The sequence below is a fragment of the Dama dama genome, chromosome 6 (genome assembly GCF_033118175.1).
Source record: "Dama dama isolate Ldn47 chromosome 6, ASM3311817v1, whole genome shotgun sequence".
Classification (NCBI taxonomy): domain Eukaryota; kingdom Metazoa; phylum Chordata; class Mammalia; order Artiodactyla; family Cervidae; genus Dama; species Dama dama.
In genome coordinates this window covers 19,329,548-19,347,087 of record NC_083686.1, presented here as the reverse complement: position 1 = coordinate 19,347,087, position 17,540 = coordinate 19,329,548, and the positions used below count along the sequence as shown (strand labels likewise).

General features: G+C 43.7%; 1 protein-coding gene across 2 annotated transcripts in view; it reads right to left on the bottom strand.

Moving 5' to 3' along the window:
• Nucleotides 1–14,604, bottom strand: part of TMEM150C (transmembrane protein 150C) — a 107,578-nt gene extending 92,974 nt beyond the window's left edge. The window contains exon 1 of one of the 2 annotated variants that reach the window (XM_061145697.1): nt 14,103–14,604. The gene's annotated coding sequence lies outside the window, so the exon portion shown is untranslated. Of the gene's footprint in view, nt 1–13,837; nt 13,923–14,102 lie in introns of those variants that run through there. The other variant, XM_061145696.1, reaches the window with a different exon arrangement.
• Nucleotides 14,605–17,540: the final 2,936 nt, after the last annotated feature.

Sequence of the window (17,540 nt, the reverse complement as noted above, 5' to 3'; positions counted from 1 at the left end):
TGGAGTAGTCAAATTCATAGAGGCGCAGGTAGATGGAGGTGACGGCTGTCTGGGGGAGGAGGGGGGGAAAGTGAGCAGTTGTTTAAGGGGTGGAGTTTCAGTTTTGTAAGATGGTAAGATTTTGGAGATTGGCTGTACCTATGTGAATATACTTAACACCCCTGAACTGTATACTTAAAAATAGTTAAGATGGTAAAGTTTATGTTATGTGTTTTTTTTTAACCACAGAAAAGAAAAATAAATAAAATGTGAAAAAGAAATTCACTTGATAAAGCTATTTTAATACTTTTTTCACTCATTATTTTGGGGATTGCCTTTCCACATGAGATACACACACACACACACACACACACACACACATGCCACCATCAATATTTCAGATAACTCTATAGTATTCTAACGTAGTTGTTGATCAGTCACGCAGTCATGTCTGACTCTTTGTAACCCCATGGACTGCAGCATGCCAGGCTTCCCTGTCCTTCACCATCTCCTGGAACTTGCTCAAACTCATGTCCATTGAGTTGGTGATGCCATCCAACCATCTCGTCCTCTGTCGTTCCCTTCTCCTCCTGCTTTCAATTCCAGTGTAGAGATCTACCTTAATTTATTTAACCTAGGAGAATTACTTTTTAAGATAGATGAAACCTGCAAAGTCTTGGTTGATAGGAAGGAGCTGTGACGGCCGATGGGAAGGAGTCAGTAAAGGGTTAACAAAGATGCAAGACCACAGAAGAGAGAGGAATATTAATAGAGCAAAAGTTCCAAAGAAAGCATGAGGGGACTTCCCTGGTGGTCCAGTGGTTAAGGCTCCCCACTCCCAATGCAAGGGAGCATAGGTTTGTCCCTGGCCAGGGAATTAGATCCTATAAGCCTCAACTAAGAGCCCGTGTGCCACAACTAAGACCTGGCACAGCCAAATAAATTTTTTTAAAAAGACCATGTTTATTAAAACAACAAAACAAAAGTGAAACAACAACAACTAAAAAAAAAACCCCACAAAGACAGCATGAAGAGATGGCATGCAGGGTCCAAGTATTGGGCCAACCTTAAACATGAGTCAAAATGGACCACATCCCTTGAGGAAAGGAAATGAAGATGAGTACGAATATATATATTTGGGTTTGATTCCTGGGTTGGGAAGATCCCCTGGAGAAGGAAATGGCAACCCACTCCAGTATTCTGGCCTAGAGAATCCCATGGACAGAGAGCCTGGCAGGATATTGTCCATGGGGTCGCAAGAGCCAGATATGACTTAGCGACTAAACCACCACCACCAATATATTTGCACGTGTAGAGAAAAGTCTGGGTAACTGAAGAAGTCAAGAGATGACATCTTAATGAAGATAAAGAGGTAGAAAAGTAGGGCATGGAAGAGTCGGAAGGATACATAGCTATGTTCAGAAATAAGACACTGAGGTTAAAATTCCTGAAGGTGAAAATCTACCAGCCGGACAAGGATCTGGGTGAGGGTTGGGAGTGAGTAGCTGAGGTTCTCAGAGGACTCACTGAGCAGGTCTAGTGATTCTGAGGCCAGATTCACACTTAGATCACCTGGGATGGTGCTGTCCCCAAGGGTTGACCAGAGTCAGGAAAGGGAGGTATGGGAAGACCAGGTATTCAGTTTTTCAGGCAACAAACAAAAGTGACTGGAAGCTAGATGGAGAGTAGCGGTGAGCAACAGTGAAAGGTGGTTGACCACATTTAGCCTCAAAGTTGAGGAATAACAAGCCTTTTCATGCAGTGACCCATGGAAGAGGGTGACAGAGCAATTAGCCAAAAGGTTGAGAACTATACTCACCCTGGGGCAAAGAGGAAAAGAGGGAGGGAGGGAAATCAACAGAGGACCAGAAGTGAAGATGCCAAGAGACAGTGAAAATACAAGACATGACCCATGGGTTGGGGGGGAGGGCAGGTGGGTTTGAGAGGTTGTGTTGGCACAAGTTATGGTCCTGCAGAAGGACATGGGGTTATGGACACAGGTGGAAGGCCAGGCTTGAGCAAAGGAGGGAAAATGACTGTGGAACCCAAATCCAGTCTCGGAGAAGTGGTAAGAACTGTTACTAAGGGACTTCCCTGATGGTTCAGTGGCTAAGATGCTGTGGAACAGGGGGCCTGGGTTCAAGCCCTGGTCTGAGAACTAGATCCCACATGCCGAAACTAAAGATCTCTAATGTCACAGCTAAGGCCCAGTGCAGCCAAATATATACATATATACACATATATATATATTGGAGAAGGAAATGGCAACCCACTCCAGTACGCTTGTCTGGAAAATCCCATGGACGGAGGAGCCTGGTAGGCTACACAGTCCATGGGGTCACAAAGAGTCAGATATGACTGAGCAATAGGTTCTATATTATATATATATAGAGAGAGAGAGAGCAAGCTGCTACTAAGTTCTTAGAGAAATGTGATGTGACTTCTGGTTCTCAGAGCACAGTCTCCAGAATCTCCAAGTTCCTCACCATGTTTTATTTTTTCTCTCTAGCACAACAGCCATATACTATATCATTTCCTTGTTTATTTCTGGTTAGCTTGCTCTGTTAGCATATAAAGCTCCCTGACGGCAGGCATGCTGTCTGCTTTGTTCACTGCATTATCACCAGCACTTAAGTCATATCTGCACACAGTAATGCCTCCATAAGTCACACTTGTTGAGTGAATGCATGAATGAGTAAACAAATAAATGATAAAGGCCAGTTAGGATAAGGATGTCCTGTGAGGTTTGCTAAAATAGCAGGTAGGGTCTCTGCCAGGAGGAAGCAATCTTATGGTCTTCAGTCCTAAAGGGACAAAAAATGTTGGCTAAGCTCTGCTCCCAAACTCTATCTGCTCTTTTTTTTTCCATCTCCTCCTCTTCTCGTGACTACTTCTGATCCTCCAAGACTCAGCTTGGTGTCACCTCCTCCGGGGAGCCCTCCCTGATGTCTCCTCTTGGGTGCTCTCAAGGCACCCTATAATTCTTCTATTACTGTGCTTGCCTTCCTGTCTGATAACTGTTTACCTGTTGGTCTCCCCCACTAGACTGAGCAAGGATAGCAAATCTCATACACTCAGTAGGAACTCCATACACAAGGGCCAAATATACAAATGGAAAGCATGGGACATGTGACTTGGTCAATAAAAGCCTGTACTTTTCCTCCTTTGAAGTTCAACTCGGCCACACACAAATTCATACTTTGACACCACTGAACAAGAGGGCCCTTGTTGCCAGGGCATCCAGGTGGGAACACAGCTCAACTCCCAACACTAAACGTAAGCTGGAGCCTTTCTGTTTAAGGTAAGATTGAGTTCCACTGTCTTTCATGCGTCTGTTCCCCTCTCTATCTGATTCTGGGCATCCCTGTGATACTATGCGTTGCCTTGCTCATCTGTGATGCTTCCCAAGTGAAAGAGTGTGATAGAACACCCGGTGAGCCTTGTAAAAATCTCTGCTTTAACTGATCCGGGGTGCAGTCTGCGTTTTTACAGATTTTCAGATGATTCTACTGCACAGCCAGAGTTGAGAACCATTACCCTCTGGCCGTTTGCCATTTTCCCCTGGCTTGTGGCGCTGTCCAAGGTAGCAGTTCATCAAGTGCTTCTTCACCCCAATGTCTGCCCAGACCAGCCATGGGCAAGGGTCAATGGTCTTTTGAATAACCCCAGGGTAGGGTGCTGCACCTTAGGACCTAACACGTTAAAGCCACGTTTATACAGTTAGCTGTGTTGGAGAAGGCCACCGTTGGGTGTTCAGACTAAAACTAGGCTGTCCAATAACCACATGTGACTGCTTAAATTTAAATTAATACAAATTTGAAATTGCTCTAATTAAAAGTCCAGCTCCTCAACTGCACATTCAAGTGCTCAATAGCTAGTGGCTGCTGTATTGGATAGTTCAGAAACAGAACATTTCCATTATCGTAGAAAGTTCTGCTGGTAAATGCTGATACAAAAATATTCCTTTCTTCAGAAAATAATCTATGTGGTTATATTCATCTTCTGCTAATCATGGGCAAAATGAGCCATACAATATGCAGAGGGTGAACACACTGAATCTCTGGTCATTCCTTCTAAGATGAGTGACAGTGGCCCTTTACCTATTTTCTTTTCTTTTTTCTTTTTTTTGGCCACACTACATGGCCTGTGGGAACTTAGTTCCCCGACTAGGGATTAAGCCCATGGCTCCTGCAGTGGAAGTGTGGAGGATTAATCACTGGACCACCAGGGAAGTCCACCCCTTTCCGAGAATAAGAACAAAGAAAGGAGTTCTATGCTCTTTTGAACAAAAGTTTTTCTGGACAGTTCCACCTATGTATTAGGGCAGCAATGGCTTTCCAACTTTTTTGACTGTAAACTGACAGTAAAAAATACATATTTTACATCATAATCTTGTATACAGATATATACATATATAACAAATTAAAAGTTTTACAAATCAATATTTATCCTTACTATATATTTTGCACTTGGATACTTTATTATTCTATTATTTTCTATTTTCTGATTTATTAAAAAAAATAAACCTACTTAACTGTTCTCATAGCTCTGCTGGCCAGTAGTTTGGAAAACTACTACCTTAAGACATAAGTGGTCCACACAAAACTGGGACTGAATTTCACACTGCAGAGTTAATAGCCAGCTGGATAGTAATAGCTAACATTTACTGGGCACTTAGTATATGCCAGGCACTGTGTTAAATGTTCTATATTCATTGCCTTGTTCAATTCGCATAATAACTCCATAGAACAGTTGTCCAAGAACCGTGAAAGAACTGAGGTTTTACTTGCAGAGGTTAACAGAAGACACAAAACTCCCAGGGTGGAGACAAAGGACTTTAGCATCCACAGCAACAGCGGTAGCCAAAGCACCAGCATTTCCTTGCACTAGTTCCCCAGCTCCAATTCCCAGGGCATCCAAAGAGGGCCATAACACCTGCATATGCAGTGAGTAGCTTTACTGGAGAGGAACTCTGAGCTGCAAGAACTCAAATCCATTATATTGAATCTTAGCAAGCCTGCTCTGTACTTCTGAGGACAACAGTATCTCAATCATCCAAGACAGTTTACTACACAAACATCCTTGTAAAGGCAATCTAGACTGAAAGGGCAGTCAGTGCCTCTCTTTGTAAGTCCTGTCAAAATGCATGGGATGCAAGAGCTGTCTCCCAACAGCAGGTACCATACTTATCCCCACTTTGTACATGAGGAAAGAATGATTTTAAAAGGATTAAGTAGCTTATTTAAGGTTACATAGGTCAACTTGACATCTAAGTGTATGCTGATAACACCTTTTGCAGCCATTGACAGTGAAACAGGAAGAGAGAAGAGAGATGTCATTCATTTAGTCATGCAGCTGTGAAATTTGCCCCTACAGAAAGTAATTCGTTATATATAATTTGTAATAAGCTATTTTTTTTTCATATTTTCTTCCAGAATCCCATAGGAAGAGTATCAAATGAACAAGTCTTTTCTATAAAGGGCCAAAGAGTAGAGATTTTCAGCTTTATGGGCCAGATGGATTCTGTTTCAATTGCTACTCAACTCTGGAGAGGGAGTGCAGAAATAGTCACAGGTAATTCATAACCAATGGGTGTGGCTATTTTCAAAATAGTGCAATTTGCTAACTCCTGTTTTCAGTGGGATACAAACAAAATTTTTGTTTTGACAGACAGCCCAGTGGGATATAAAAAAAAGTTGCATAGTAATTTCTACACACAATGGTTTAATTGGAAAAAGAAGGTAAATAAGCAACAAGCAAGCAAATCAAGAGTCATATGTTATGGAAGCGAGCCTGGCTTCTATGTTGGAGTCCTTTTAAGTCAGCCTGGATAAACAGTATGTCAAGAACTAATGCAAAATATTCATAGATTAAAAGTAGGATAGAGTCTATACAAGGGCTTCCCTGGTGGCTCAGTGGTAAAGAACCCGCCTGCCAATGCAGGAGACATAAGAGATGCAGGTTCCATCCCTGTGTCGGGAAGATCCTCTAGAGAAGGGCTTGGCAATCCACTCCAGTATTCTTGCCTGGAGAATCCCAAGGACAGAGAAGCCTGGCGGGCTACAGTCCATGGGGTCACAGAGAGTCAGAATCGCTGAGCAGCTGAGCACGCGCACATGCAAAATCTACACATCATCTCTCTGTGATGACTGTGGTCATGCCAAGACTCTAAGAAATAACTTATGTGACTTTCAAAGGGTTTTTCTAGCTATTAGATGCTCAAGAGGGGAGCAGTTATCATCCAGAACAATCCTCTTTAATTTTTCATGTGATGACATTAGGTAAAAAACCTACATTATGAATAAGGGGGAAGTAATAGTGAAAAAAAAAAATGGTACTCTAGGCCAGGGACCATTCTAAGGATTTCACAAATAATGCCCAATAACTAACAAAGAATACCATTTCTGAATTGCCAAAATTTATGGCTCAGTGAGTGAATATTCACGTGGCCTGATCTTAAAAAAAAAAACCACACACACATAGAGTGCCATTATTTGATCACAGTGGTATTCTTTCCCCAATCAGTTTACTGGAAAATTGTTGTCTTTATTTTTACATGCATACATATACAATCAAAATTTTGTTTGTTCTTTTTTTTCTAATTCTTTTAGACTATAGATTAGGTTGTTTATTTGATATTTTTCTTATTCATACAATCAAAATTTTAGTATACAAGTGGTAACCCACTCCTTTTCATAGAATCAATTTTTATGCCATATATAAGCTCAAATTAAAGTGGAAAAACACCAATCAAAATGTCACAGAAAAGATAATCAGCTTTCTCAAGAACAATTCTATTAGCTGCAAAAATTATAGGGAGATAAATATGATTCTTGTAAACACTGTGCTGTCATTGACAAGACCGGCAAATTTTTCAAAATGACATAATTTTGAAGTCTAGGCTATGTGGGAACATAATACCACAAAGAAGAAAAACTGTCATCCATAAGTTAATATTCCTGTTACAACAGTTGGCATAATTTAGATACTATTGTTTCTATGTAAATATACTTTAAATTTTGGTGAAAAGTAGAACTTATTTTAGGAGATAGATTTCCATTGAAATTCCAGAACAATTACATTTGATAATTCTAAGTATAATTCACAAACACTCCAAGTTCACTAAAAAAAAAAAAAAAAAATCATATTTCTATTTGGTTTGCTTTACCATGGTATCAAAACCTCTTAATTAACACCTTTCACTCATGAGTCAATAGAATGAAAAATCATTTGAAGACTATTTTATTAACCAGCCCAGTTTAAAAAATACAATAGTCATTTTAGCTATGTACAGTTTTAATTTACGTTTCAAAACTTCCAGTTATTACCATTTAAAATATTTCTTTGGCAGCTAAGTCATCATAAGTGTAAAAAAACCAGGAAGACATCTACTTTGTTAATACATGAAATGCTTGATGAATACTAAGTCTATGCTACTTTTGGAGACATTTATGTTTACATTTAGTTGAAAGCCATTATAATTCATTATAATTACTTCAGAGTTAAATAACACCATTTAAACTACAGGCTAATTTCCGCTACTGCCATAGTTAATCACAATTACTTCTTCAGCTTTGTCTATGTTAGCCTAAAAATATTACATGACTTTCAATGTCTTGTCAAAGACACATCATCTCATTTCTTTGCATTCCAAAGATAAAGCCTGTATCACTATCCTCAGAGATGGATAGTTCTGAAGCCCTGAACAAAATCTGCATATCTTATGGGTTTTTAGGATGTCAGACACAGCCTCTGTAGTTTTTAAAGAAGAAAAGTAACCATAATGACAAGCTGTTGCCTTTTCTATTCAACCTGACAAAGTCTATGAAAAGTGATTGCTCATATTTAGTTTGACCTTTAAGAAAAACTGAACTCTACCTCTAAAGCGAAATTAGTTTTACTTTTCAGATTGTTCTGGAGCTGAGGAAGGGTACAAGGAGATTCCTAGCCTCAGTTTTAGGACATCTCCTTTTATATGAAATTCTTAAAGCAACATTGTTCTCCTTTTATTATGTTGAAAAATAGGTCATGAAGCACTTCCAGGCAGAAAGTGATTTTGAAAAAGAAATAATTTAGAATCAAGTAAAAAGTGGGGGGTGTATGGGACGGACATATTTAGACCTGTTGTGACTATTTGCTACAAAGCAGTGTGTAGAAGTGAGGAAGTGATCAGGAGGGAAAGAAGACTGAGTTCCTAGCTTCTGGGACATCTGGGTTTCTTTGGGCCCCAGACTGCCTGTCCATTAAAGAGCATTAAACTTTAGAGGCCACAGGCTGGCAGCTGCGAGGTCTCCTTCAGCTAAAATGTACAACAACTCCCCTCTCACTCATCAGGCCTCGTCTTACGCAGAAAACAACTGTCGTCAGCTCGTTTCCGCACTTGTGCAATGCTGTACAATGTTGGAGCCTCACAGGTCTGCAGACACCCATCTGTGTATCCCTACTGCATCACAACATGCGAGCCAAAAGAGTTGAACTTTATGGACTCTGTCACCAGACATCCAGGTTCAGCGTTCTGCATGGAGTCCTGTCTCAGATGGGTGTTTCCCAAAGTGAGTCTCAAGCCTAGTTTCAGAGGCAGTATTTCACATCACGATCCAGGATACATACATACATTTACCTAATAATCAAATGCATAGGGCTTCCCTGGTGGTCCAGTGGTTAAGAGTCCAGCTTGCAATGCAGGGAACAGGGGTTTGATCCCTGATGGTGGAAGCTTCCACATGACAAGCAGCAACTAAGCCTGGGCATCACAACTACTGAGACCACGCTTAAGAGCCTGTAGTCCGCAACAGGAGAAGCTACTGCAATGCGAAGACCATGCACCATAACCAAAAGTAGGTCCTGCTAGCCACAACCGGAGAAAGCCCACCGGCAGTAACAAAGACCCAGTGCAGCCAAAAATAAATAAACAAATGAACAATGAGTAGGTTTACACAGTGCTTGTTGCACAGACAGTCAGAATTGGAGCCCAGGGGTCTCGATTCTGTAGTGCTTTTGACCACCACTCTCCATTGTCTCACGGCCTTGCACTTAACATACATGAGGGAACCAAACACTTCATCAAACCCTAGTAACTCCCACTAAGAGGGATGCACAGTGATAATTCCTATTCTAAGATATATATTCCATCTCATTTCTTGGTGGTTGAGTGGTTAAGAATCTGCCTTCCAACACAGGGGATGTGAGTTCAACTCCTGGTCAGGGAACTAAGATCCCACATACCATGAACCAGCTAAGCCTGAGTACAGCAACTACCGAGCCTGTGTCCTCTAGAGCCTTTGAGCCACAAGGGACGATCCTGTATCCCGAAACTAAGACGTGACGGGAAGTGAAGTGAATTGAAATTCACTCAGTCATGTCCCACTCTTTGCAACCCCATAGACTATACAGTCCATGGAATTCTCCAGGCCAGAATACTGGCATGGATAGCCATTCCCTTCTCCAGGGGATCTTCTGAACCCAGGGATCGAACCCAGGTCTCCTGAATTGCAGATGGATTCTTTACCAGCTGAGTCTCCAGGGAAGCCCAAGGCCTGACGTAGCCAAATATATATATATATATATATATATTTTTTTTTAAATGCTGATACAAACCTGTCAAATTGATTTTCTGACTCAGACTATGTGGTTTGAAAAATACTATGGTAAGTGCTGTATGAAAAATTTTTTGAAAAACCTCAACAGTAAAAAAAGTAAGATAAGTATATGCATCTCATCTTAGAAACTTAACATGAGGTAGTGCATTGAAAATCTCAAAAAAAGGGGCAGATTATATGGAACAGTTCCTAAATTCACTCGAGCATCTCTATCCTCTTGTGGAATGGACACTAATTTGGGAAATCTTATCCTATAGTGTTAAGACCTTAAGGCAGGGACAAATTGGGGGTTAATTTACTTTATATTTTGTGCATTCTTAGTCACACAGTCTCCTCTGACTCTGTGACCCCCTGGACTGTAGTCTGCCAGGCTCCTCTGTCCATGGGATTTTCCAGGCAAGAATACTGGAGTGGGTTGCCATGCTCTCCTCCAGGAGATCTTCCCGATCCAGGGATCAAATCCACGTCTCCTGCATGGCAGGTGGATTCGCCACCTCTATGCACGAACATTTGTGTCACATTTTTAGATAACTGATTGAAGGAGAGTCCCTTCCAGAGAAGGGGAGCACCCAGAACCCCCGAGCTCTGGCCTGGGGAGAGGTATTCCAGGTACCTAGGCTGGGTGAGGCACCGACTTTCTGCCTCTCTAAATCCCCCCCAACTTGGCCTTCCCTGACAGTGCAGTGGATGGTAGTTCATCTGACAATGCAGGGGGTCGGGGTTTGAAGATTCCATGTGCTTCAAAGCAATTAGGCCCGTGCCACAACTACCAAGCCTCAGTATGGAAGCTACTGAAGGCCACGTGCCTAGAGCTCGTGTTCCCCAGCAAGAGAAGCCCACACACCACAAGAGGAGCCCCCTACTCGCCACAACTAGAGAAAAGTCAGCGCAAGGCACTGAAGACACAGCGCAGCCAAAAAAAATCAATCAATAAAACTATTTAACCCTCCCCTTGAAATACTGAAAAATATAGAAATTGACTCTAAGAATGAATGATTCCATAATGGGTAAACAAGCAAATAATAAAACAAGTTTAAGAACACAGACACATGGGGACAAGCATCTAAACAAACCTGAGTGATGCTTATTTTTGTCGCCAGCAGACATATGGAAATTAAAAAAGAAAAACCACTTTTAGAATAGAGTTGAACTTCAGCATGACACACCTTCTTCAGGGTAACTGTGAATATTTTTTCATAACAACAGGATTAGAGTCAAATCTTAATTCCTGGTTCTATTAAGGCTGATCTCTACTTTCTTCTAATTAAGGGTAATTGCCACTAAGTACTATCTCTGCAGGAAATGGGGGTAGGGTAGAATTTAAAGCTGCAGGGTCCAGTATGGTAGCCACAAGCCCCGTGTGGCTATTTAAGTTAATTTAAATGAAATAAACTTTAACATTCAGTTCTTCAGTTATACTAGAGACATTTCAAGGATTCAACAGTGACATGGGGCTCTTGGCTACCAGGCTGGGCAGACTGTAGAACATTTCCATAATTGTGGGAAGTTTTATTGGACAGCACTGATCTAGACAAAGGCCATTCACAGATGTTAAAAAGAAAATTATCCATTTCTCCCTTCATAAAGAGTTCCAAATGCTACCTAAGGGAGCTGGCGTGACTTAAAATACTGTGGGGTTGAATGTGAAGGTTACTGCCAAAGATGTCATTATTATTTCAAAGTATCATTCCATTGGCCAAATACCTCTTTGCATTAAGATTTTCCATTTCCACAAGTTATCTTTCAAAATTCATACATGCCAGGAAATGATATTTGGTGATAATTATAACTTGTTAAAGTTCTACTAATTTATGAGCTAGTGCTAAGAGCAAATTATGAAGGAAAAAAATAAAACCATAAAGATACATGGCACCATTAGCTCTGAGAATAAAAGTTTATAGTTAAAACAAGTAGGGATGCCCTTAGGATAAAGAAAATATTTATTACACACACGGGTCTGTTTCTAGCCTTTTCATGAATTTAGACTCAGATTCTGTAACATTTGGTTTTTGCATCACATGTTGAGAACTTTAGCTCATATATCATTTGAGCTTCACAGCACCTAATCAGCACTCTAGCCTGGATTCTGAATGTTGTAGATTCTTCTCCTGAAGGGGAAAACAGAGGTCATGCATTATCTTGTCTGTCTTGCTTAGTCAGTTACTGAACTGATCCCAAGCGGCCAGATTACGCTGAAACCAAATGGCTAGGATTGCAGGGGCCAGCTAGCTTTTCGTCCTTCATGTCTCCAGGCTGCCCTGCTAATCTGGCCACCGTACTGCACAGGTATGCCTAGATCACAGGCAAAACAAAGAAGAAAGACCCACAGGAGTGTCAAGGCAAGTGCCATCACTCTTGATGATCACAAGCAGATAAAGTGAGTACAAGAAAACCCTGCAAGGTCATCATAAGCATGACCACGGTAGTTCTAAAACAAAGCCTAAACATAAGGCATTACTATGTTCATGCCAAAAAAAAAAAAAAATTACTCCACAGAGTAACCTATCTCCCCCAAAAAGAAACTGGTGAAAGGCATTTGATGAGAAATATAGGAGTTAAGCAACTGCTATAAAGACACTTTAAGGTCAATTTAAATAATCCAAACAAATTGCCTTCAGCTAAATGGCAGGTTATAATAAACATGCGTTTCCCAAATACTTTAATATGTTTGTTCAATGTCATAACATCTACCAACTGTCATTATTGTTAGCAAAACTTCTTCATCCTTTTATTTACCATGTCCAGTTTATGAACTTCCAACTTGGGGAGTTTGCAAAATATTTATTAAATACTGTATAAATAAAAACCACCATTAAAATTCTTATGCTTGTGCCTTGAAGATTAAACTCATATTTCTAGCTATTATGAGACAGTGGCTATAGTTAATCTTAGAAACATGGTGTTTCTGGGACATATGGAAGAAAAAGTTTGGGATTTAATGCACGAGAGCTGAAATTGTAAAATACTTTGATCTGCAAATATCATATTTTTTATGATTAAAAAAAACTAACAATTTTTCCTTAAAAACTTTAAGTAGGTCAACGTTTAACTGTTGCCATGGAGTTTATACATTCACATTTGCCTATCCTTTTGATGAACTGCAGCCCAGGATGGAGTTAAAAAACCTGCCTTTGATTCAAGCACAGAAACAGAGAAGCCAAAATTAATATTACCGTTTAGGCTGTGTTATTGTAATTGATCCAAGAACTTAAAAAAATATATTATTAGTATATTTGGCTGCCTAACAGGACTTCTCCTGGTCTCCCACAGGAAGTGGGAACCGTCTCACTCCAGGAGAAGGGTTTCCATCCCAACTGGGCTGTGTTCTCACATTTGTATTCACAATCCTGGCTCGACAGGGAAAGACAGTCTGGCTGGGAAAAAAACCTGACTTAAAAAAATTCAGGGAAGTGTCGGGGATATAATAAAGTGCTGTGGAGGTAGGGGTGGACGGAGGAGAGGGATGAGTAGAAAAAGGGAATATGGATTCAGAATGGGAAAATAACCCTCTGGTTCTCCGTTGGATTCGTTTAAGGAGGAGAGAATCGTTCCACAACGGCTCTCTCCATAATCCACAGCTAATCACTCTTTTATTGCAGCGAAGGATCAGACAGCCTCGGTCGTCACCCACTCACCGGCGTTTCGCCGGAGAAACCGAAAATCCCATTTCTTCCTCATGCAGCACCGGGGAAGGACGGCGAGGCTGTTGGTTTTCGAGTGGAAGGCTGCGCACAGGGCAAGGCAACTTAGAGCCCCTGCCCGGCTCCCCGCGCCAGCCCGCCGCGGCGAACGGGAAAGTGGAGAACGGCGCGCGGCGCGGAGACCCGGGAGGCCGAACTTGGGGTCGCTTCCCCCCCGCCTGCCCCCGACCACCACCGAAGGCCCGGGCCCCCGATGGGGCGGCGGGCGGGGACACCTGTCAAAGGAACCGGACCCGAGCCGCAGCCGGCGGGCGGCGCCGGGGCCCGGCGGACGGCACTGCGGCGGCGGCGGCGGCGGGGACCGGGAGCGCCGGCGGCCACCGCGCCTCGCTCGGGGCGTGCGCCCGCGGGGGGTCGGGGGGCGGCCTAGCGCCCAAGGCGCTCCGGGGAGGGGGCTCAGCCGAGCAGGGCCCCGCGGCCGGGAGGACCCCGCCGCCCGAGCCCCTCTGCGGCGCCCGCCGCCCCCGGGGTCTCCGCCTCGGGGCTGGACGCGGAGCCGAGCCCGATGACCCCGGGCTGCCCAGCGGCCCCGCGTGGAGGAGGGGGCGCCGCGCCTACCTGCTCCCGGTGCGGCGGGGCCGCGGTCGCCTGGCGGGGCCGTGACCTGCGGCGGCGGCAGCAGCAGTCGCGGCGAGGAGGGCGCTTCCTTCAGGAAGGGGTGGGATCTGCCCGCCCGCCCGCCGCGCCGCGCCGCGGCCCGCCCCCGACTTATTCTGGGGTCCCGGCTGCCAGGCCACCCGGGGAGACTCCCCCCACCTCACCCCCCTCTCTCCCCACCCCGGGTCTCCGGCTCCCACCACCCCTCGGGGCCCCGCGTGGTTACCCTGGGCTGGAGCCGAGCGGCGCCGGTGGGACCGCTTCTTTCGCCTTTGTGGACGCGATCGCCTGGCGCTCGCCGCTCACCCAACAAAAGGAAGGACGGAATCTGGGATCCTCCGCCTGGCGGTTATTTATTCCTGACCTGTTGTAACCTTCTGGTCGGCTCCCTTCGGTCCCCACACCTAGGGCTTTTGCACAGAGCAGCTAAAATTCATTTTCGTGCCCATCGGCTGAATGCAGTTCGCCGCCGCTCGGCGCTCTCCCGCGGTTTTCTTTCATCGGGAAGAACAAACACAGGGCCAACTTCTGACCCTGGCGAAGAGCGGCACTCCAAGGGCGCCCTCCCAGCGACAGCTTGCTGTCTTCCTCCCAGAGTCTCGTCTCTCTTAAAACTGTCTTCATCGGCATTTGAGTAGCTTTCCCCACCCGGGATCGCAGCCTATCAGGGGCACCATGTCGGTGACCTCTGGCAGCGGCGTGGATCAATTATTTTTATCACGCGCTCACGGGTTAACTTCTCTTCTAAAGGCATCCTTACGGTGCTCCCACAAGAGAACCCCCTTTATTAACTTGCCTTGGGCTGACCTCTGTTCTTTTGCTGGGCGGGGGCGGGGGGCGGGGGGACGGTCTCCGGGAGGGGGGGGGGGCTCCCTGCCACACCTGCCTCTTTGCTGCCTCTCAAAGCAAGTGGTTCAAATCCTCCAATTCAACCTTCCAGAACTGTTGCTTCCCCCACGATATACTGTTCCCCCACAATACACTGTTATCTGTGTATTGATTTGTTTTTGCTGTTTTCTCCTGGCTACTAGACTGTGAGCTTCTTGAGGCCAGGAATCTGGCCTCTTCTGTTTCCCTTCCCTTAAGGTTAAAACATCTGGGTAAAACAGCCAAACCAAAAACTTGAAATCCTCTGCTGCATTTTGTAGGAGTGAGTGCCCATTTTTCTGAGGAGAGTGATAGTAGCTTTCATCATCTCCTCAGTGGTCTCTCTCCAGAGTTCAGAATTGCCTGAGACCAGTTCCTGAATGAACCCCAGCTCTGAAGGGAGGACCTTCTCCCAACTCCATCTCTCCTAATGCCAATCATTTCTCTCTGGAATAACTGAAGGAACCCTCTAGTTACCCTTGATTCCGGTCCCTTCTTTGAAAACTTCTGAATTCATCCAAACAGTTAGTGGTCCCTTTCAACACTGTCTGCACATTTGAATCACCAGTGGGAGCTTCAAAAAACAGAAACACCTCGATCTACCTCAGATCCCACCAAGTCTGAACCTGGGGTGGGGAATGTTGAGCAGAGAAGAGCAAACTCAGCAAGGCTATGTTTTTTAAAAAGAGCCAAAGGTGATTCTGACATGCCCAAGACTAAGTTATTGCCTTTCTTTGAAGGGTTCCCTATTTGTAAATTGTCCTGACTTTTCTTTGTCTTTATGGAAGGATTGAGAACCCTTACGCTAAGTTAAAGTTATTTGAACATTTTCATTTTCACTTAAAGCCAGGCCCACTTGTGCTTAAGAAACAAACTTGAATTTGTGGCATCAGGCTCAGCGCCATTTGTCAGCAGCACTAAATCATTGCCAGTTTCATCCCTAAAATGTCCATCCAAATGTTAACTCAAAGAGTGGAATAAATTACCTTCCAGACTGCGATATTGACAGCTGAAATATTATGTTAAGATGTTGGCTATGAACGAGAGTTGGTTGTTATAAGCAGATTCCATTAATGTCACGAGAGTTCTAGTGAAGCTTCAAGAGAACCGAAGACAAACAAAATAGAAGTTTATCTATGCTTTGATCTTTCTTTTATTGGTCTTGTTATCCCACCCGTGAAAAATTCATCCACAATGTACTCAATATAATCTAGATATATTAAATCATCTATGGGTGTAAGAGTAAAAAGCTACCCTGGAGCTGGTTCTCTTTTTTTAAAATGTATTTAAAGATTCATCCTTGGGACTTCCCTGGTGGTCCAGTGGTTAAGAATCTGCCTTCCAATGCAGGAGACGTGAGTTTGATCTCTGGTTGGGGAACCAAGATCCCACGTTGCCTCATGGCAATTAACCCAATGCTCCACACAAGAGAAGCCCACATGTCACAACAAAGACCCAGTGCAGCTAGAAAAAAAAAAAAATCCAACATGTATTCTTTTTTTTAAAGTTTCTTTAGTTGTTAATTAATTTATTTTATTTTTATTTATGTATTTTTGGTTGCATTGGGTCTTTGTTGCTACGAGCGTGCTTTTTCTAGTTGCAGTGAGCAGGAGCTACTCCATTGCCTCACACAGGCTTCTCGTTGCGGTGGCTTCTATTGCAGAACACAGGCTCTAGCTCATGGACTTCAGGAGTTGCAGTCTGAGGGCTCAGTAGTTATAGCACACAGGCGTTCGTTGCCTGCAGCATGTGGAATCTTCCCAGACCAGGGATCGAACCCTTGACCCCTGCGTCAGTAGGCAGAGTCATAGCCACTAGTACCACCATATAGTGGTACCACCTAGTACCACATAGCCATAGTACCACCAGGGTAATCCCATCCTGTATTCTAACACAATCTGTTGACGACAGAGCAAACAGGACTTAAGACCCAGAAATGAGAGGCCAGCATAAACCTGGTGAGTAAGATGGTGATTGGTACTCAGGGACAGGATCATATCCCAGGACCACCGTGCGGTACTGTGATTCAGACCCCATGGGGCTCTGCCAGGTCCACTGACCCGACTCACAGCACAGGTATCCTGCATCTGAGTAGGGGTGGTAGCTTTTCAGATATAAGAGAACTTGTTATCTAACCGAAGCCACTACAGAACATTTAGGGGGAAAAAAAAATTCTCTATTCTCATTTCCTTTCTTTCACCAGCCAATTTATTGTTGCTTAAGATTCAGATCATTTTCTTTATTCAGTTGGCAAAACAGACTTGAGAAGCACAACTCATAAATAACACTCCCAGGATTCTGGGAATCCTGCTGCTGGTTCAATTGCAGTGAATCTCGTTATGGTAATAATCTCTCTGTAACAAAATCATTGCCAAGCCTTATCCAGCCGCTGATCATTCAGGTCATCTTTGGTGAAAAACACCACCATACAAAGTTCATTGAAATGGTATTTGATGTTTACCAACATCTACTTTGGCCACCTGATAGGAAGACATGACTCATTGGAAAAGACCCTGATGCTGGGAAAGATTGAGGGCAAGAGGAGAACGGGCGACAGAGGATGAGGTGGTTGGATGGCATCGTTGTCTCAATGGATATGAGTTTGGGCAGACTCCAGGAGCTAGTGAAGGTCCAGGAAGCTGCAGTCCATGGGGTCACAAAGTGTTGGACACGACGCAGAGACTGAACAACAAAACAACTTGTTAAAGACAACCTCATGGGGTAATTGGAAAGCCAGTGAAAAAACATCAGGTAACAGGATGTTAAATGTGAGCTATTATTTTATTTCCACTTTGAC